The sequence below is a fragment of the Acomys minous genome, assembly GCF_964271855.1.
Source record: "Acomys minous genome assembly, chromosome: 15".
Taxonomy (NCBI): Eukaryota; Metazoa; Chordata; class Mammalia; order Rodentia; family Muridae; genus Acomys; species Acomys minous.
The window spans coordinates 32,546,658-32,570,187 of record NC_140497.1 but is presented as its reverse complement, the minus strand read 5'-3'; the positions used below and the strand labels follow the sequence as shown (position 1 = coordinate 32,570,187).

The 23,530-nt window shown below is 38.7% G+C and overlaps 1 pseudogene across 1 annotated transcript; it reads left to right on the top strand.

The window, feature by feature from the left end:
• The first annotated feature begins 8,316 nt into the window (after nt 1-8,316).
• LOC311585005 (disintegrin and metalloproteinase domain-containing protein 25-like) lies at nt 8,317-10,366 on the top strand (annotated as a pseudogene). The gene is made up of 3 exons: nt 8,317-8,340; nt 8,433-8,910; nt 9,620-10,366. The product of its transcript is annotated as a disintegrin and metalloproteinase domain-containing protein 25-like (transcript).
• The last annotated feature ends 13,164 nt before the right edge of the window (nt 10,367-23,530 follow it).

The following is a 23,530-nucleotide window of genomic DNA, read 5'->3' as shown; positions in this document are numbered from 1 at the left end:
TGGTCATGGTGAATGATGTCTTTGATATGCTGTTGTATTCGCTTTGCGAGTATTTTGTTGAGTATTTTTGCATCAATGTTCATAAGAGAAATTGGTCTGAAATTCTCTTTTTTTGTTGGGTCTTTGTGGGGTTTAGGTATCAATGTGACTGTGGCCTCATAAAAGGAGTTTGGTAATATTCCATCCATTTCTATCTTTCGGAATAGCTTGAATAGTATCGGTATTAGCTCCTCTTTGAAGGACTGGTAGAATTCTGCGCTGAAACCATCTGGCCCTGGGCTTTTTTTGGTTGGAAGACTATCAATGGTTGCTTCTATTTCTATAGGCGAAATAGGGCTATTTAATTTGTTTATCTGGTCTTGGTTCAATTTTGGTAAATGGAATCGGTCGAGAAATTTGTCCATTTCCCTTAAATTTTCAAATTTTGTGGCATAAATGTCTTTGAAGTAGGTCCTTACGATTCTTTGTATTTCTTCGGTGTCTGTTGTTATGTCTCCCTTTTCATTTCTGATTTTGTTAATTTGGATAGCTTTTCTTTGTCTTTTAGTTAGATTGGCTAACGGTTTGTCTATCTTGTTAATTTTCTCAAAGAACCAGCTCTTGGTTTTGTTGATTCTTTGGATTGTTGTCTTTGTTTCTAATTTATTGATTTCAGCTCTGAGTTTGATTATTTCCAGGCGTCTACTCCTCTTGGGTGTTTCTGCTTCTTTTTTTTCTAGGGCTTCCAGATGTGTTGTTAGGTTGTTTATGTGGGATGACTCCATTTTCTTTTTAAAGGCACTTAGTGCTATGAATTTTCCTCTTAGCACTGCTTTCAATGTGTCCCACAAATTTGGGTATGTTGTTCCATCATTTTCATTGAATTTCAGGAAGTCTTTTATTTCTTCCCTTATTTCTTCCGTGACCCATGTGTCATTAAGTAGAAAGTTGTTTAGTTTCCACGTGTTGGTATGCTTTTTGTTATTTCTATTGTTGTTGAAGTCCAGCCTTAGACCATGGTGATCTGATAAGATACAAGGTATTATTTCAATCTTCTTGTATCTGTTGAGGTTTGCTTCGTGACCAACTATGTGATCAATTTTAGAGAACGTTCCATGGGGTGCTGAGAAAAAGGTATACTCCTTTGCGTTTGGGTGGAAAGTTCTGTAGATATCTGTTAGATCCATTTGATTCATGACATTGGTTAATGAAGTTATTTCCCGGCTTAGTTTTGAAATCAAAGTCCTATCCTTGAGTGAAAGTGGGGTGTTGAAGTCTCCCACTATTAATGTGTGGGTATCGATGAATGGGGCAAGCTTTGTTAATAACTCTTTTACAAATGTCGGAGCCCTTGTATTCGGAGCATAGATGTTCAAAATCGTGATGTTTTCCTGGTTGACTTTACCTTTGACAAGTATGAAGTGACCATCCTTGTCCCTTTTGACTAATTTTGGTTGAAAGTCTATTTTATTAGATATTAGAATAGCTACCCCAGCTTGTTTCTTGTGACCATTTGCTTGGAATATTTTTCCCCAACCTTTCACTCTGAGGCAATGTCTGTCCTTGTGGTTGAGATGTGTTTCTTGAATGCAGAAGAATGTTGGGTCGTGTTTATGCATCCACTCTGTTAGTCTGTGTCTTTTTATTGGAGAGTTGAGACCATTAATGTTGAGAGATATTAATGACCAGTGATTGGTAAGTCCCTTCATTTTTGGTATTTATAACAATCGAGTTTTTGTGAAGTTGTGATTTTGCAATGGTGTAGTTATTTATTTCTTATGTATTTTTGGTTGTAGTTTGACCGGTTGGGGTGGAGTTTTCCTTCTAGTAACTTCTGTAAAGCCGGATTTGTTGCTAGGTATTGTGTGAATTTGTTTTTGTCATGGAATATCTTGTCTTCACCTCCAATGGTTATTGATAATTTTGCTGGATATAGTAGTCTTGCCTGGTATCTGTGTTCTCTTAGCGTTTGCAGAACCTCTGTCCAGGCCCTTCTGGCTTTCATGGTCTCTGCTGAGAAGTCAGGAGTGATTCTGATAGGTTTGCCTTCATATGTTACTCGTCCTTTTTCTCTTGCCGCTTTTAATATTTTTTCCTTGTTCTGTATATTTTGTGTTGTTATTATTATGTGGCGGGAAGATTTTCTTTTTGGGTCTATTCTATTTGGTGTTCTGTAGGCCTCTTGTATGTTCGTATGCATCTCCTTCTTCAAATTGGGGAAATTTTCTTCTATTATTCGGTTAAAGATATTTTCTGGGCTGTGGAGTCGGTTACCTTCTCTTTCCTCTATCCCTATTATTCTCAAGTTTCTTCTTTTCATGTTGTCTTTTATTTCATGAACGCTTTGTGTCAGGAACTTTTCAGATTTAGCATTATCCTGGATGATTGTTTCCAATTGTGCGATTGTATCTTCAAGTCCTGATATTCGTTCTTCCATTTCTTGCAATCTGTTAGATAAGGCCACCTCTGAGATGTTTGCTTTCTTTTCTGATGCTTCTCGATCGCGTTTTTCTTCCGTGCGTTCTTTTATGATTTCTTCCATTTTTATCTTCAGGTCTTGAACTGTTTTAATAATTTCCTTCATCTGGTTATTTGTGTTTTTCTGAAATTCTTCAAATGCCTCTTTATATGACTCTTTTAAGTCATCAGCCCTCTTGTTTGCTTCCTCCTGCATTTGTTTACAAAATTTATTTGATTCTTCCAATATCATCTTACTTACTAAGGATTTGAGGTGGTTTTCATTTATATCCATTGTTGTTGGGTTCTCCAGGTTGTTTTCATTAGGATTGCTGGGATCTGGAGATGGCGACTACATTCTTTTCCACCATTTGTTTCACAGAGCGTTTTTAAAACACTCATCTCAGATTAGTTTTTTTTTTTCATTTATTTGTTTGTTTGTTTGTTTGTTTATCCAATCACTTTTCAGCCTGATTACCCTCCCCTCCCAGTCCCACCCTCTTGCCCCTTGTCCCTGTTCCCATCCTCTTCCTCTCAGAGAAGGGGAGGTCCCTCATGAGTACCAACCCACCCTGACACATCAAGTCACAGCAGGACTAAGCACATTCTCTTCCACTGAGACAAGGCAGCCCAGCTAGGGGATCCAAAGGCAGTCAACAAGGTCAAAGATAGCCGCTACCCCCATTAGCAAGCTGCACATCTGCTACATATGTGTAGGGACCTTGGTCCAGCCCGTGCATCCTCCTAGTTTGCTGGCTCAGCATCTGTGATGCCCCATCTGCCCTGGTTAGTCTACTTTTGTGGTGTCCTTGACACATCCAGCTCCCTCAATCCTTCCTCCCATTCTTCCACAAAACTCCCCAAATTCCACATAGTGTTCAGCTGTGGGACTTCGCATCTGTTTCCAGCAGCTGCTGGATGAAGGCTCTCGGAAGACAGTTGTGCTAGGCTCCTATCTGCAGGCAGAGCCGACTATCTAAGTAGTCTGATTGGCTCTATCCCATGGGGTGGGTCTCAAGTTGGGCCAGTCATTGGCTTGTCCCTCTCTCCATCTTTATCCCTACACTTCTTGTAGGCAGGACACATTTTGGGTCGGAAGATTTTATTAGTGGGTTGTTATGCTCCTTGCTCCACTGGGAGGCCCTCTAGGCTACAGGAGGCGGCCACTTCAGGCTCCATATCCCCTGTTGCTAGGTGTCTCAGCAAGGGGCACCCCACAGACTTTCAGGAGTCTCCCCATCCCAAAGATTCCCCCACTGATCTCTGTTCTCTTTTCAGGTCCTCTCCCCCAACGCCTGTTCCCACTCTGCCGATATCTAATTCCTACCTGGTTATTCTCCCCACCCATTTTCTCCCTCCATCTACTCCAAAGTGTATTTTATTTCCTCATGTGAGTGAGGTTCAAGCATATGCCTTTGGACCCTCTTTAGCTTCTTTGGGTTTGTGTGGCGCCCGCGTGGTACCAATTGGAGGGCAAGGGGCTGCGGATTTAACTCATGTGCGCGCGCGCGCGCACACACACACACACACACACACACACACACACACACATACACACACACACACACACACACACACACACACACACACACACACTAACACAGCGGGTCCTTCGTGCTAAGAGAGTAGCAGCCACAGCAGCAGTTTATTATTTTTGTTCCAGAGTTCCAAAGAGCCTTCTTATAGGCAACCAAACAGGAATCCTCCTCCCAGGTGAAATCCCTCAAGAGGTAATCGCACACAGGAGGAAAAGTCTTGAGGAAGGGAGGGGCGCGTTCTCAGAGCAGTAAACACGACTGACTAGCTAACCAAGATAAACACAGACGTGGAAGCTGCTAGAAACAGGACATGAAACAGCAAGACAAGCAGGCAGTCCAGTCAGGCCTGGTTCCTACAGGTTTGTGCATTGTAACATGATTAACCTGTAGTTTATGGCTAATATCCACTTATAAGTCAATACATACCATGTATGTTTCTATTGGTCTGGGTTATCTGACTCAGGATATTTTCTAGTTCCATCTATTTGCAAGCAAATTGCATGGTGTCTTAGTTTTTAATAGCTGAGTAGTATTCCACTGTGTAAATGTACCAAGGTTCCTTTATCCATTTTTCAGTTGAGAGACATCTAGGCTGTTTCCAATTTCTGGCTATTAATTATGAATAAAGCTGCTGTGAACATAGTTGAGCAAGTGTCCCTGTGGTAGGATAAAGCATCTTTTGGGTATATGCCCAGGAGTGGTATAGCTGGGTCCTGAGGTAGTACTATTCCCAATTTTCTGAGCTGCCACCAGATTTAAATTCAAAGTGGTTTTAAGTTTGCACTCCCACTAGCAATGGATAAGTGTCCCGCTTGCTCCAGATCCTTGCCAGCATGAGCTGTCACTTAAGTTTCTTATCTTAGCCATTCTGGCAAGTGTAAGATGGAATCTCAGAGTCGTTTAGATTTTCAGTCCCTTGATAACTAAGGACGTTGAACACTTCTTTAAGTGCTCCTCAGCCATTAGAGATTCCTCTACTGAAAATACTGTTTATCTCTGAGCCACATTTTTAGTTGGGTTATTTGGACTGTTGGTGTTTAACTTCATGAGCTCTTTATATACTTTGGATATTAGCCCTCTGTCGGATGTAGGGGTGCTGTCTTTTTGATTATCAGCCAGTTATAGGCAGCTTTAGTTCATCTCGGTACTATTGTTTTACTCCTTCCCCATCTTCTAAATTTTGTTAACCTTTTTCCCACACTCATGAAAAAGAAAAATCCATCTGCAGATGCCCAGTTGTTCACTGACTTGTGAATGATACAAACAACCATGGACATTCAGTTTCTTAGACTATATAAAAGGAATTAGAATGATTTTCTGGGACTTGGAATACTTCAGGGTTCCATAGCATACTTGACTATTGAGAAAATAAACAGGAATAAGGTCTGCAATATGGACAAAGGTACAGAACATAAACTTGTTTTGCCATTTTGAAGGAATAAGGGGAATAGAAGTGAAGAAATGAAATTTATTCATATTAAAGTTATTGGAGCATAGCAAACAGGGGTGCGCTATTCAGACTTAACTGATTTTGAGAAGCAGCTCAGTTGGTTGCCATGTTCTGTAGACTGGGGGATTCCTGTCACTAGGCACATAGATATAGAATGTACCCCATGACAAACAAAAAAGAGGACTTACATTCCTTTGTCATGTGAGGTATCAAATAAAAGTATGTGATCAGAAGATATACACAGCAAATGAGTTGTGAGGAAAGCCGTAGTGAGAAGGGGCCATGGGCATCACTTCCCCTGCTCGTAAGCTTTTAAAGACAAGCATAAACAATTAGTATATCATTACCTTTGCATTAACCATATTTTTTTTCCAATTGTCTGTATGTGGAAAGTGGTGATTTACTTTACTATTTCTTACTTTCTTCTATTGTGTTAGGTAACTATAAAGAGATTTTAATGTGTTTAAGTATAGGCTTGATGGGAGAAAGACTGGGCAATAACTTGCTAGCAATTAATGAAGTGATATAGTTCTGATGAGAATAGATAAAAGACGGTATGTGAGATAATAAGCTGCAAGACTCCGTTATTATGGCTCTGTACTAATTTTTTTTAGTGAAAATGTTGTATTTTCTCAGGAGTTGGGAGCTCTAACAGAGTAAGATAATGTGAGAGTAAGAAAAGGTGGTCTGGCTCGAATATTCCTTTAAGCTTGCGTTTCTATCACATGCTTCTAGAATGAAGTCTGTGAATTAAATTAAGACAAAGTTGAATTGTTGCAATCCCAACAGTACCTTGGCAGTGGTGAATAATTCTTTTATATTATGGCACAATTCTAAACCCTACAATACTCATCTATTCTATATCAAGACAGTCATGTAGAGTGACAGGATGTCAGAATTTCAATCACAATTTCATGATACTGTCCTCAAATGCCTTTTCCTGAACCTTTTCCTTCATATGTCCTCAACACATGACCCAGCAAGTGAAAAAGCACCCAATACAAACTTAATACATGTGCAAACACATCCCTGTATCATATAATACACTGTACTCACACACAGTGCACATATTCACACATACCTCTGTGGGCACCACTACATGTAGGGAAAAAGGAAATAGCAAAGAAAATTGTGTGGGTTTTGCGATTTAAACTGCCATGATTAAAGTTAATAATATCAATTGACAAAAAGGAAAAACAATGTTTATTTTCAGCTGAGGAGCTTGTGTGCTATTGAAGAAAGATAGAAAATTAAAGAAAAATATTTTAAAAGCTTAGGATTATTTGAGAAAAATAAATCTTAGAGCCTTTGGTCTTCGGTCTGAACTGTTTATTCACTCCACTGTGGGAACAGTGTAGTCAGCAGTAGTAAGCCTAGCGCTTCACTGTGGGCATGGATGATAGGCACAATCCTGTGAGCCGGAAGAGAAAGCAGAGAAAGAACAGTTAGAAGACTCTTCAATGAACAAAATGAGCCTTGGGTATAGTGATTGACTTTTTTTTTTTTTACTGGAAGCACTTCAGGACCACCTCTCTCCAGGAGTACCTTCCTAATCATTTTAATCTTCAGCTCCTTCCACATGGCCTATACCTTTGGATACAGTTTCTTCCATAACAGATTATGAAATATGAACGTGCATGAGTATCAATTTAGCATCCCAGGGTCCAAGATGCTTCTGCCTTCAGCTTTTCTAGTGTTTTGTTTTTGTTTATTATTTGTTTGTTTATTTTTTAAAGAGCAATGGTACACATGGTAGTCAGAAATTATTTCAAGGGGCAAATGAGGCTTACACTGACTGTGCAGTGTAAGAGGGAAAAAAAAGGTAATGGTTTATTCCGTGAAATACATATTAGTGGCCACGTACTACAAATGACAGTGTACCTTTAAAAATAAATTCTCATAAAAATCTAAGTGAAAAATAGATTCCCTCTAATATAATTAAAAAAAAACTCATTCTTTAAAATGTATTAGCATTAGTACTTATTCAATATTAACATAAATCTGCCAAGAATCTTAGCTTTCCATTAATACTTTTGTTTTGTTTTGTTTTTTGTTTTTTCAAGACAGGGTTTCTCTGTATAACATTGGCTGTCGTCTCGGACTCACTTTGTAGACCAGGCTGGCTTCAAACATACAGTGATCTGCCTCCCTCCGCCTCTCTGAGTTGTGAAGCTGGGTTTAAAGGCATGTGCCATCATGCCTGGCTCCATTAATACCTTCTCTAAAAAATAATTTTTATGAAAATGTTCCCAAACATACTTAAATTTAAATATTAGCCAGAGCCATTGGTCTTTCATCTTAGTAGGGGAAATTTCTCAGCATGTGTCAATCATCACTCTGTATACCCACAGTGCCCTGACTGTGCTTTACTACAATTAAAGCTTAAGGCACCGAAGAGATGGTTGATTGGCTGAGAGAACTTGCTGCTCTTTCAGAGAACCAGAATTGGATTTGTAGTATCTACAATTAGTCAATTTATGTAACTCCAGCTCCAGGATAACCTATGCCATCCACTGGTACCCTCACACACCTGAGCACACACAGACAGACAGACACAAACACAAACACATAAACACACACATAAATGATTTATAAAGTAAATCTTCTTTTAAAAATATTTTTGAAGAGCAAAGCCAAAAAGCTGCACTAATGTCACCCTTTTGGCCAAATGTTGACCCATATTAGCCCATGTCCGGCTTTTTCTCCTCTATCCTGATATAGTCATGGTTTACCCAAGCATATTTTTGCCTTCTTTTTCCTGTTTCCTTTAGTACTGTTGTGTTAATGGGCTAAATCTGCCAGAAGACAGACCAGTAAAAGCCAGAACTGAATACAATCAGGACAGCAAGTGGACAAAGCAGTGAAGCTTTTTTCCAACACTCCATTGCTTGCATGACAACAGTTTTTGAAGCCCTGGTAGTTGTGAGGATCACATTCCTGTGGCTCTGGCTGGGGACATGGCTCTTCCTATCTTTATGGTCACTGTTTTGGCATTTTGAACAACACAGGGGCCCACCAGAAGTGGTAACACCCATGAGGTCACTGATACAATACGTGACACTTGGCCTCCAGGATGGCTGTCCTATAGCCTGTACATTGAGGGCCAGAGGCACGTTATCTCCATGAAGCCCAAGAAGAATTTAGTATTCAAACATCTCTCTATGTTTACCTACATGGACAGAGGCGCTCATCTTGAGGACCAGCCTTTTGTGCAGAATGACTGCTACCATCATGGTTATACAGACAGGGGCCCAGAATCCATGGTTGATCTTACCACCTGTTTTGGTGGGATTCTAGGGTCACTTCAAATAAATGGTACAACATATGAAATAAAACCCAAGAGCTTTTCTTCCACCTTTGAACATCTCACTTATAAGATCTACAGCAAAGAAGCAGAGTCAATTCCCATGAGATGTGGCTTAACAGAAGAGGAAATAGCACAGCAACTAAACATTGAAGATAATGATAATTTCACACTGAAGCAGAGTGGCTACCCAGACTGATGGTACCACAGAATAACTATGGAATTTACAGTGGTGGTGGATAATCATCTGTCTATCGGGAAAGTAATTTTTCAGATGTGTATGAAGATATAATTACTGTTCTAAATGTAATGAATGTCTATTATTCTCCATTGGATACTGTGGTTGTTTTAAAGGGACGTGAGATGTGGAATGAGAAAAAAATCTTTTAGAAGTAGAAATAAAGTTAGATGCTCTTCTAGGATGTTTTCATGACTGGAAGAATCGGAACCTTGATAAACGGCACGAGCATGACGTTGCACATCTTTTTGTCAATTACTCATATGGCATAGTAGCTGGCATAGCCTGTGTTGGAACTGTTTGTTGTTCTCGTTTTAATTGTGGCATTGGTAGTTCCATGGGTTCCTCAGCAGCTAGCTTTGCCCAGACGGTGGCACATGAGCTGGGCCATAATTTTGGTATGGTCCATGATGAAAAGAAATAAGTCTGTACATGTGGATGAAAGAGCTCTTTAATGTCCCCAACAAAAGGTGAGGGCACAACATTTAGCAACTGCAGGCATGGTAATTATCTCCATAATTATACAAATAATTGTTTGTATGGTTTACCAAATAAACGGGCTCAGGCTACAGTGACATTGGAGAAATAAGGGAATGGGGTAGTTGAAAATGGAAAGGAGTGTGATTGTGAAACTCTTCAATTGTGTATAAAAGATTCATGTTGCCAGGATGACAGTGTTCTGAGACCCAGTGCTCACTGTGCTTTAGGGCTTTGTTGCAAAAACTGTCAGTTCAGGCCTTCAGGCACAGTGTGTAGAGCAGAAAACATTGAATGTGACCTTCCAGGGTGGCGCAATGGAAACTCAAGTGTGTGCCCTGAAGATGTGTGCATATCTGACAGGAAGCACTGTCGTGGTGGTAGTCACCGCTATGGGAAGAAATGTGTTAACAGTACAATCCAGTGTCAGCAAATTTTTGGCAAGGAAGCCAGGAGTGCAACCACAAGTTGCTACAAGGAAATGAATACCCGGGGTGACCGCTTTGGCAACCCTGGAATTACTAATAGAGGTATTATGTAAAATGCAGTATCTCAAGTATCTTGTGGACGAATTCCATGTGAAAATGATGACAAGGCCTCCTCATCTGAGAACTGACCACACTGTTCACTGGCATCACTTCAATGAGGTTTCCTGCTGGGGTACAGACTACCACTTGGGGATAGTGAGACCTGACATCGGTGATGTGAAGGATGGCACAGACTGTGCCCCAAACCACATATGCAACGACAGAGAATGTACAAAAGTCTGTGTTGATAAGTCATTGTTCACCAAAGACCTGCGACATGAAGGGATTTGCAACAACAGACACCACTGCCATTGTGACCCTGAATATGTGCAGGGTCACCACACTGCAAGGAAAAGAGCGATGGAGGGAGTGTTGACAGCCACCCACCTCCTGTGAAAAAAGACATGGATCCGGAGGATCCATACAGTAAAAATGCCCATCTTACCAAAAGCAATCTACAGATTCAATGCAATCCCTATCAAAATACCTACACAATTCTTTAAAGTGGAAAGATAGATTCTCGACTTCATTTGGAAAAACCAAACACCCAGAATAGCTAAAAAAAAAAAAATTCTGTACAATAAAAGATCTTCTAGAGGAATCTTTATGCCTGATATGAAGTTTTACTATAGAGAGTGGTATGGAAGAATGGGGCATGGAAGGACCCAGAGGATTTAGGAGTCCCACAGGGAGACCATCAAGACCAATGGATATGAACACAGGTGGCCTGCACAAACTGCTGCAGCAACCAAGGACAATGCATGCAGTAAACCTAGACCCCCTGTTCAGATCCAGCCAATGGACAGCTCATTCTCCATGGCTGTGGGGAGAGCAGGGACTGCCTCTGACATGAACTCTTGCTACCTGAATTTGAACACTTCCCCATGGCGGATAGACCCAGCAGGCACACAGTGGAAGGAGAAGCAGGCTCTCCAGAAGAGACCTGATAGGCTGTGGTCATATGGTGGGGGAGGAGCACCCCTTCTGTCAGAGGTCTAGGGAAGGAGAATAAGATGGAACACTGAGGGAGGGTGGGAACAGGAAGATACAGCAAGGGAATAACAATCAGGGTGTAATCTGAATGAATTATAATAAATTAAAATAAAAAACATAATTATAAAAAATATTTCAAGTCCCATATTTAACAGAAATGTAGAGAGTGAAAATCCTTGTCCCATTTCTAATATTAATGAAAATTTTTGAGTTTCTCTCCATGTCGAACTGTGTTGGTGTGAGCTCTTTGTAACTTACCTTTATTACGCCATACTATTTCCCTGTATTCTTGTCGCTTCAGGACTCCTCTCATGAAGAGATGTTAGAGTTTTGTCACAGGCTTTCTCTTCTGAAATAGTTATGTAGTTTCTTCCCTTTTGTCCTTTTCTGTGGTGGATTGTGTTTGTTGATTTATGTGAATCAAGTCACTCCTGTACCTGCTGGATTGGGGAGGCAAGTTTTTTACTGAGAATTTTATGTCATTGTGCACAAGAGCTATTTGTCTATAATTTTCTTGTCATTGAATCTTTGTCTGAATTTGTAATCTGGAAAAAAAGTGGCTTTATAAAAAACAATCTGGGAATATTCCTTCAGTTTCTATTAATGGAATAAATTGAGGGATATTGACGTTAGTTCTTGTTCGATTGTGTCATAGAATTCTGTACTAAATTCCTCTTACCCTAAATTATTTTAGTTGGGATATTTTTTAATTACTGCTTCTATTCTGAGTTTGGCTTCTCCTCAAAGACTCTTATTTCTTTTTTTAACTCTATTTTCATTTAATAATCGTTCTCCGCTACTTCATTCTGCTTTAGTCTTCACAGTCCCTTTTCAGGCCTTTGTTCACTTCTTCTGAGTTCCTTGAAAATATTTGAAATTTTTGAATTTCCTGTCTTGTACTTTAGCTGTATCGCTTTTCTAAACAACTATTACAGGGGCTTACTGGGAGCTGGATTGTCTTGAATGTTCATATTTTTAGGTTTCAGCCTCTAGAGTCTTTCTTTGTATTAATATCTTATATGCCTTTGTTGAGTGGCTGTTTAGGCATTTGTTTAATGTTATACCAACATGTCAAATTGTGTATCAGCTAACTGGTAATTAATTTTCTGTCGGGGGCCGCTTTGGGTTTCTGGGTTCAGAATCCTAAGTCATCCCATATTAGCACAGGAGGCAGGATGGTTGATAGTGGAGAAGACGTAGAGAGAGAACTAGTTTTGCATGTCTCTCGCTGGGGTTCTGGATGGGTATCCATGGATACCAGGAGCAAAGAAAAGGAAGAAGTGGCTCAGGGTCTGGAGGTGGGTAGACTGCCTCTTGGAGTTCCTTCCTCAACTTCAAGTTTAAATTCTAGGTGTACATTCAAACTGTCCCAGATTGGTGCCGTGGGTGGAACTTTGTGTGGTTAGCAGATGGTAATGAGAAAAATGGATTCTCCCTAGTGTTTTCCTAGTAGAGTTTGGGGAATGCCTCCACATGGACCAAGGGCCCAGTGGTGAGGGAGGTGGTGGACAATGGGGACAGTGGGCACTTGATCCTCAAATTTCTAGTTTGAATTCAGGGTTCTGAAACCAAGATGCCATATCAGTAAGGTAGGCGTGGTGGTTGATAGACAAGGGGGCAGGGCAAGAGGATGTCTCTAGAGACCTCTAACTAGGCTCTGAGTGTCAGTAGTGGGTGTGAAAGCAGCTCCAGAATTTCCACCTGAGGTTCTGGTTTGCACTGCAGGGTGACTCCAAGAATTTACAAATTGCCATGATGGGTGGGTGGCTTATTTTGCTCTTTTTATCTTTGATGTATCTTTTAATGCATTTTGTGATTACTCAATAAGCTTATCTTTTGCTTAAAGTGATCTGTATATGGTTGTAAGAACCTAACTTAAACCATCTTTAAGACAACTACAAGGCAACCACACACTTAACATATTCTGTGTTAACGAAGTCGCATTGCTTACTTTTAATATATATATATATATATATATATATGTATATATATATATATATATATATACATACATATATATTCTTAGTTACATTTGTGGTTGCAATTTTACTTAATATTTTTGTTTTTAACATACAATAATTATCATTAACTTATGCAATGCCACTTAATAATGCATTATTATATATTCATCTACATATTTGCATTCATCACTGCAATTTGTATGTCCAAATGCAAGTGTAGTGTTGGTGAATTTTATCTGTTTTTGCTGTCTGGAAAAAGGTTGATATGTGTCTTTTTTACAAGATTCTTTTGCTTGATATAGCTTTTTGACTATCATATTATTTTATTTGTACTTTGACTAAAGTCATTCATATTCTTCTTTAAAAATTTGATGATAATCTTATCAGTTTCCATAGTATATGATGAGTTGCTTTTCTCTTATTAATGTCAAAATTCTGTGTCTTTGAATTTTGAAAATATAATTACAATGTGTCTTAGCTAAAGCATTTTTAGTAGATATATTTTTATTGTATTATATTTAGGATATTTGTAGTATGTATGTGCATGTGTGCACGCACATGTGTACATGGTGTATGTATATTTATGCATATGTTCCTATGTTACTGATGAATAACTCATGGGTGTTAGAGGTTAGACACTGGATGATTTATGAGACACATGCCTTTGTTCACTTTTGTTTAGGGCAGGTGAGCTGGGCCTGGAGCTTCCGGGCATCTCCTGGCCCTGCCTGCCATCTCACTGAGGAGCACCTGGAATACAGATGCATGGCACTGTGCCTAGCTTTCTGTTGGTTCTCAGGATGCTCAACATTGAATAGCAGGTAATTTACACGCTGAAGCACCTCCCCAGTGCAAGGAATTAAAGTGATTTACAAAATGGCATCATTATCCTACTAAGGCCAGGATTGCCAAAAGCTGAAAAGAATAAACTTACTTCTGAAGTTTTGTAGTGATCAAATGAGTGACCCGAAGATGCATATGTATGTTACCTTAGCATCACTGAGCCAAGAATGTGGGCACAGCCCTGTGGAGTTTTTTTCCCCCTGGGCCTCACTAGGCTATAAGTGGAGCATTGGTCAGAAAATGGCTTTACATGGAGCCCCAAGAGGAAACAAAACCACTTTGTCAGCCTTCTCCATTTCTATCACTGAAGGTCTACTTTCTGCTAGCAGTACAGGGAGACCCCAGCTTTCTCCTGTCTACTGTCTAGGAGCCTCCAGCAGTTCTCCACTACTCACCCCCAATGTGTTCCAAATGAAGCTTAGAAGACTTTGCAATTGAACAACCAATGCTCCTCTGAGTGACCGGTGGTGTTCATTGTAACCATTAAGGAGCTCTGCACTCTCTCCCTTAATCAATAGTATTAATGAACCTAGTCTTTTCTTTCAAACTTAAACTTCATTCTGAAAACTTGCTGCAGAATGAATACAGATTTCCACTTGTCCGGTATATAATTTCTAGAAGAAATAAACACATTAAAGTAGGTTTTTCCTTCATTTTCAGGAACATGAATGACTTTGCATAAAAGAAGCTTAAGGGTTCCTTGAGTATGTTCTAATTAAGTTTTACATATGCTGCTTCTGAGGCAGGGATGAAGACATCTACCTCTCATTGGGTTAGTGGCCTTGTCATTTGTTATCAGAGTGGAAGCAAAAGAATTAGCAGGGAATGAGGTCATTATATGCTACGTAAAAGTTTAATAGGTCATACATAATGCAGCTAAAATGTTAACACAGTATCCTTGCTGATGCCTGTCATGTCATTGCCAAAAGTGAGTCATTAATAAGGATTGTTTCCAAGAATAAAGAAATGGGAGAAGATAATGCGTGAGAACAAACTATGGTGGCACACATGTATGAAGATGTCATGAAGATATTCTTTGTTGTGTGTGCTAACCTAAAAAACTTTCTCAAACAATAATGTCATATATTTACTAATGTGATAGTAATATGAATATTACAAAAACACAAATAAATACACTATCCACCAGTATATAGACATAAGTTTGTATTATACATTAGCTAGTTCAATACTTATGCTTGCTTCCTCTCACTTTAAATTTAATAAGTTAACCTGATTTTACCCAGAGGACCCTTTATACCATCTTTATCACCTCATCTCATACCTAACCTTTGCATTCCTCCTCCAGGGTCTAGCCTGGTAAGAAAAAGCATGCAAGACCACCTACGCAATGTCTTCTAGGCAACTTCCCAGATTTATCCATGGTTTCACAACCAATGTGCAATCCTAGTATGGGCTTCCCTGCCTTCACCACAGAGGAGCTCTAGGTTTAGGTCACTATTCCTTAAACCATAGGATTCTGCTATGTTATATCCAACATTTCCTCTCAAACCTATCTACCCCCGCACTCCCATTGGAACAGGAAGTACATCCTCTATACAATCCCAGCTCTTTCTGTCCACCTTATCCTATTTCCTCTATCTTTTTCCAATATTTATACCAAACCTGACAACACATCTTCTCTTCTTATCTCCCCTGCTCCATCCATAACAAACTCAGAACTAACAAATGAGGTCCACATGCACAGATTTTATTGCAAGAATACCAACAACATATATGATCTGGCCAGTGTCTTCTCTTCAACATCTCTTGGTCCAGTAAAAATTCCCTCAATGAACTCAAGAATACAAAAACCAAAAGACCAATTATAAACTTCCTCTAAGAATTCAAAGGGTTTAACGACCACATGAGCAACCGCCATCCATCCCTTCTACTCCTACAATTTTACCAGGAGAACATGGCCCACCAACTCAACTAAACAGGCCTCACACAGCATCACAGAAACTGAAGAGACAAGGACAGAGTCTGCGTATATGTTATAGCCATTAGATTAATGGGTTTGGTGGGACTCCTAAAATGGGAGTAAATGTGTCTCTAAGAGTATTTGCCTTGTCTTATTGTGACTGTTTTCTCAATTCAAACTTTTAAAGCAAGAAATAATGTATTCCATGTCCTAAATATAATAACCAAGCTAAAACAATATGCTCAGCAAAACTATCTACCATGAATTAAGAAGAAAGAAAATTTTTTCACAGTATAAACAGCCTAAAATTTTTATATACAAAACAAACCTGTATTAGTCAAGGTTCCCTAGAGGAAGAAAAATTATAAAATGAATCTATCTATCATCTATCTTCTATCTATCTTCTATATCTATATACTTTTCTTGTCCTTTCTAATATACATATATGGTGTGTGTGTGTGTGTGTGTGTGTGCGTGTGTGTGTGTGTGTGTGTGTGTGTCTGTAGACTAGCTGGACCACAGCCTATAAGCCATTCTAATAAATAACCCCCTATCTTGAGCTTATAGGCTGTGGTCCAACTAGTGAAGGTAGTCTAACAATGACTACCGATGTAAGGTCCAAGAATCCAGTAGTTATTCAGTGCATGAGTCTGATATTTCTGCTTGTTTTTAGTATATTCCAGAATCCTGAAGAAGTAGGCTTTAACGATTATGAAAGAATGGACTTTCCAGCAAGAGGAAGAGCAAGCAAATAAAAAGCAGAAGATCTTCTATGTCTTACCTTAAGGTGTGGCCCAGGTTAAATGTGGATCTTCTCAATTCAAAAGATCCACGTCGAAATTGCTTCTTACCACTTCACATAATTTAATTAAGAGCCCAATCCTGCACAGGTGTACACAGACACTTGCGTTTTAGTTAATTTCACATGTAGTCAAGTTGACAACCAATAATAACCATTAGTAAACTTATGGAAACTACAGGAAGCATTATTTTTGAATGAAGAGAGGAATGAACATAGCAGAAAGACTGTAGAAAGAAATATGAAGCCATAATAATTAAAGCACAAAATACCACTGAGGACACAAACAAAAATGCCAAAATTCTACAACATGATAACCGCAACTAACACACACATTTCAATACTAAATATCAGTTGCCTCAGTTCTCTAATCAAAAGGTACAGGTTGATGGAACAAGTCAAAAATCCGTTTATCTGATGCCTATAAGCAACAAATCTCAGGTTTCAAGCTAAGCACTGCCTTAGAGTACTAGGATGGAAAAAAAGTACTCAGGTGGGACCAGGAAGGAAGCTGGAATTACTATGCAAATATCCCAAAAAACAGATTTCAAACTAAAGCTAACCAGAAGAGATAAACAGGAGCATTTCATTTTAATCACGGAAATAATTAAACAAGAAGGCATTATTGTCCTAAACACATCATACATATACCAAATTCGTGGCTGGCCTGTTTCACAAACACACACGCACACACACACACACACACACACACACACACACACACACACAATCTACTACCTGAACTAAAGATACAGAATAACATTAATCCCCTGAAAGGAGTTGATTTCAATACTCTACTTTCTCTGACAGACAGGTTTGGGACAAAACATGAAGACAGAACCATCAGAATTAAATGACACCATCCAGAAAATACATGCAACATATATCTACAGGATATTCTACCAAACACCAAAGAATGAGCATTCTATTCAGCAGCTATGGGGCATTTTCTAAAATAGATCACATGCTGGGACACAAAACAAGTCTTTACAAATTCAAAAGGTTTGAAATTGCTCCCTGCATACTATCTGATCACAATGAAGTGAACTTGAAACTAACAGCAAACACTCTAAAAAATACATAAACACATGGAGAATAAAGAACTCATTACTAAACAATCAATGGGTCAAAGAAGAAATTAAGACAAATTAAAAAGAAAGCTTCCTGGAACTAAATGGAAATGAAAACACAACACAGCAAATTCACTGGTACACATTAAAAGCAATCCTACAACAGATATTTATGCCTGCCCACAAACACACAAATCAGAAATAACAAATATAGTTTAATTATTCAACTCAAAAGTATAAAGAAACAAAAATGAATCATTCAAACCCAATCAATGGCAGGAAATAATAAAAATCAGAGCAAAATTCAATAAATATAAACAAAGAAAAAATGCCAAAAATTATTTTTTTATTAATTTATTCTTGTTACATCTCAATGGTTATCCCATCCCTTGTATCCTCCCATTCTTCCCTCCCTCCCATTTTCCCCTTACTCCCCTCCCCTATGACTGTTCCTGAGGGGGATTACCTCCCCCTGTATATGTTCATAGGGTATCAAGTCTCTTCTTGGTAACCTGCTGTCCTTCCTCTGAGTGCCACCAGGTCTCCCCCTCCAGGGGACATGGTCAAATGTGAGGCACCAGAGTACGTGAGAAAGTCATATCTCACTCTCCACTGAACTGTGGAGAATGTTCTGACCATTGGCTAGATCTGGGTAGGGGTTTGAAGTTTACTGCCTGTACTGTCCTTGGATGGTGCCTTAGTCTGAGTGGGACCCCTGTGCCCAAATCTGCCTATCATAATGTTCTACTTGTAGGTTTCTAGGACCCTCCGGATCCTTCTACTTTGCCATTTTCCCATGCTCCTCTTATCTAGAGTCCCAATAGGATGTCCTCCCCTCTGTCCCAGTTTCCTGGTAAGTGAAGGCCCTTGTGGGACATGCCCCTTGGGCTAATATGCAGATATAAGTGAGTATATTCCATTTGAGTCTTTCTGCTTCTGGGTTAACTCACTCATTATGATCATTTCTAGCTCAATCCATTTATCCACAAATTTCGGGAATTCCTTGTTTTTAATAGCTGAGTAGTATTCCATAGTGTATATGTACCACAATTTCTTTATCCATTCTTCTATTGATGGACATTTAGGCTGTTTCCATGTTCTGGCTATTATGAATAAGGCTGCTATGAACATGGTTGAGCAAATTTTCTTGTTGTGTGCTGGAGCATCTTCTGGGTATATTCCAAGGAGTGGAATAGCTGGGTCTTGAGGAAACCCTATTCCCATTTTTCTGAGATAGCACTGGATAGATTTCCAAAGTGGCTGTACTAGTTTGCATTCCCACCAGTAATGAAGGAGGGTTCCTCTCTCCCTACATCCTCGCCAGCATGTGGTGTCGCTTGAATTTTTGATCTTAGCCATTCTGATGGGTGTAAGATGGAATCTCAGAGTTGTTTTGATTTGCATTTCCCTGATGACTAAGGAGGTTGGCCAAAAAATTATTAATAACTCTAAGAGATGTTTTTTTGAAAAGATAAACAAAGTTGGCAGACCCTTGGACCAACTAACCAAAAGAAAAAAAGGAGGCCCTAGATTAGCAAAATTAGAAACAAACAGTGAATCATAACAACAGACACCCAAAAATTTAATTTATTGTAAGTGAATATTTTTATAAATGCATTCCAGGAATCTGGAAAACCTAAAGGAAAGTGACAAATTTATAGATTCAGCCAAACTAGGCTCCCCCAAACCCAAGAAATTAACAATATAAACATAGTCAAAACAAATGAAAAGATTTAATATTAAAAAAGCTTTAAGGTAAAAAGAACAACAAATCTAGAGCAAATGGATTTCCTACAGAATTCTAGCAATAATCCAGAGATCTACAGTCAGTTCTTAACTATTCAAAATATAAAAACAGAAGGAGCACTCTCAAATTCCTTCTATGAAGCCACTATCATTTTACAACAGAAGTAAAGTCACGACACACAACAGAAACCCAAGGCCATATCATATATCCCCAGTGAACATAAACTCAAAGTTCTCAACAAAATAACTGCAAACAGAATACAGACATATATCAAAAATTATACATTATGTATACATTATACATTAGTTTTATTCATTAAATGCAGAGATTCTTCATCATACTTGTACCAATAAATATAATAAGCCAGATATATATACTTAAAGACAAAATTATATGACATCTCAAAAGATGTAGTAAAAGCCTTTTATAGTCTCCAATACAGTCTTCTAATAAAACTCGTAGAGATTAAGGGCCTAAAGGCCCTTACATACCTCAATATAATAAAGCTAAATACAAGAAAGCCACATCCAACATCATCCTTAGTAGCAAAAATCTTGAAGCAATCCAACTGAAGTTGGGAATTAGACAGGGATGTTCACTATCCCCACTCCTTTTCAACGTGTTTTTTAAATACTGGCTAAAGCAATAAGGCAAGAGAAGGAAATGAGGGAGACACAACTATGGAAAGATGACCTCAAACTACCCCATTCTACAGATTTCGTGATACTGTACATTAGAGATCCCAAAATTTGTACCAGAGGACTTCTAAAAATAACAAATTTAGCAGTGTGGCAGGATACACAATCAATTTGCACAAATAAATTAGCATTTGATACACCAACTACAAATTACAAAGGAGATTATCTACACACTTCTGTTCATAAGAGTTCCAGAGAAAATAGAATATCTATGAATAAACCTAACCAAGAAAGTGAAGGCCATCTACAGTGAAATTTTTAAACATCTAAAGAAAAAGATAGAAAAAGACACTAGATTTATGTCTATTAAAAGACATTTCATACCCAAAGATTGGTAAAATCGACATGGTAAAATAAAAAAGAAATGATCAGTCTGCCAAAAGCTCAAAAGCTATTTAGAGATACAATGCAACCCTAATCAAAAAACCCATCACATTCTTGCATAAATAAAAACTACCCTGAAGTTCATATAGAATCAGAAAAGATACTAAATAACCAAAACAGTACTGATCAACATCAACAAAAACAATGCTGAAGGGATTACAGGTCAAGATCTTAAATATATTACAGATCCATAGTAATAAAGACAGTATGTTATTGACACAAAAATAGAAATGTAGCCAACAGAACAAAACTAAAGACCCAAACATGTAAACATGTAATTTCAGCCATTTAATATTTGGCAAAGACTCCATAAACATGAGTTAGAGAAAATAAAACATCATGAACAATGTTTCTGGGAAAACTAGATGTTCATATGCAGAAGAATAAAATTTTATATTCATCTTATATAAAATTGACTCCAAATGGAAGAAAGGCCTAAAGGTGAAACCTGAATAACTGAAACTCCTTAAAACCAAGAGACTTCCAGAATATAGTCTATTTCTGTTTCCTTGGTTATAGGTAAGTTGCTATTGCTGAGGAATCCTAGCACTTTCAAAACAGGGCACAGAGACCCCTTTAGTTGGGACTTACCTTAAAGCACTCACCATGAGGACCAGCTTTAAAGATATCAGAAAGTGACATGGAAGCCTCCACATGAGGGATGCAACCAACAGTCCTACACAGATATGATACCTGTAGACCACATGAATGACAAACATGGCAAGACAACCCTAAGGGTACAATAGTGGCATGTGTATGTTGGCTGTAACCAACAGCTTTTAATTGAACTTAAACAGTCCGAACAAGAGGGAGGCCATGCCTGACACTGGAAACCTAGCCAGCTACTCAGTGCTAGGGATATCATGGTTATTGGAGCAGAATCTACAACTATTAATATGCTCAACCAGCATAATTCCACAATAATAACCTACAAACGTTTGTCCTTATACCCACAGACAAGTGTTATCTTGACCCTCATCAAGGTAACTTCTCTTTGTAACAGCTGGAGAATATTACAGAAAACCATAACCAATTAAAACGCAGAGTTGTGGAGCCCAGTCCCAAAAGATGCATCTACAAAACAGCCCCACACCTAACGGTCAGGAACACTGCAAAAAAGGGAGTGAAAAAAATTTTAAGAGGCAAAAGATCACAGAGTTTGCTGTGAAATTGTTGTCTCCTTGCGATATAAGCTACACCCATAAAGTCTCAAGAGACTGCCTGCCCACATGTGAGTTGAACAAGGGTGACACCAATTACCATGCCAAACTAGATGGATAAAAGCCCACGAGGCCTCACTCCTACATTAAAAAGTATAAGCAACTGAGTAAAGCTAAGACTAGAAGAGGTGATCCCCCCAATGAAAGAACACACCAATTGCTATCCAATGACTAATGTTCAACCCTGAAAATACAATACAAGTAATAATATTTTGATAAAGTGGACTATATTTAAAAATACACACACATACATAATTATTATTACATGTATATATATATATATATATATAATTTATATAATAATAATTAGTTAAACTGAGGCCATGAAGCTGAAAAGAACAAGGCTGGGTATAAAGGAGGGCTCACAGGGAGGAAAAGAAAGAGAGAAATGTTGTAATTAAATTACATCACAAAAGAAATGGAAAAAATATCTAATTTATCCTTTTTTCACACATGTATTTGTACCTCTTTGTACCTCTTTGGAGTATTTGTGATACACTATTAATTCATTTATAATGTGTGATGATAAAATCAGAGTAATTGTCACTGTGGTAGGCTTAAGGAGACCTGGTGGCACTCAGAGGAAGGACAGCAAGTTACCAAGAAGAGACTTGATACCCTATGAACATATACAGGGGGAGGTAATCCCCCTCAGGAACAGTCATAGGGGAGGGGAATAAGGGGAAAATGGGAGGGAGGGAAGAATGGGAGGATACAAGGGATGGGATAACCATTGAGATGTAACAAGAATAAATTAATAAAGGAGAAAAAATAGAGCAAAAAAAATAAAAAATAAAAAAGAATTTATTTTCCCTTTTATGCCCAGAACTTCCCACTCCCCTAGTTCTTCATAAAATTTAAAATAAATTCTTGCAAATTCACCTAAACTGTCGTCCAAATCTATAATTGTCTGCCTATTGCTATATATGATTTTGGCTGTTGAAATCAGGTTTTTATTTATTAACTGTATTTATTCATATAACTAGTGCCTGGAGTAAATGGAGTAAAATTGAGAAACAGGGACTAGCAAGTGACAATACAATTATGCTCAAAAAGCCTGGGAAACTATGAGAAGTTGAAGGAGCCTCCTGAAATTAGCCATCACTTAGCAATATCAGGATTATTATTTGCCCTAAGGACAAGATATTGAGATTTTGAACTCCAAATGTGCGAGATGGCAAATGCGTGCTATTTAATACAATGATTTATGTTACCTTATAACACATGTGCTAGAACATTATTAATGGTATATACTCACTTATAACTGGACACTAGCCCAAGGGGCATGTCCCATGAAAGTCTTCATTTACCAGGAAAGTCGGATAGAGGTGAGGACATCCTATTGGGACTCTAGGTGAGAGAAGTATAGGAGATGGGGAACTAGAAGGGTCCAGAGGGTCCTAGAAATCTACAAGAAGAACACTATGATGGGTGGATTGGGGCCCATGGGTTCTGCTCAAACTATGGCACCAACCAAGGACAATATGTTCAGTGAGCATCAAACCCCTACCTAGATCGAGAAAAGGGACAGGACATTCTCCACAGTTAAGTGGAAAGTGGGGACTGACTTTCACTTTCACACAAACTCTGGTCCCCCATATTTGGCCATGGCCCCTTGATGGGGAGGCCCGATGGCACTCAGAGGAAGTATAGCAGACTACCAAGAAGAGACTTGATACCCTAGGATCATACTCAGGGTGAGGAGGTCCCCCTCAGTCACAGTTATGGGGAAGAGGAATGGGGTGAAAGTGGGAGGGAGGGAGGAATGGGAGGATGCACGGGATGGGATAGCAATTGAGATGTAATATGAATGATTTTATTTTACAAAAAATTTTTAAAAAGATTAAAAACATCAGAGTGACATCAGTTTGTATAGAACCAATGTGATAACAAAGAGAAAAAAGGTGTGATAGTTCAAAAAGGG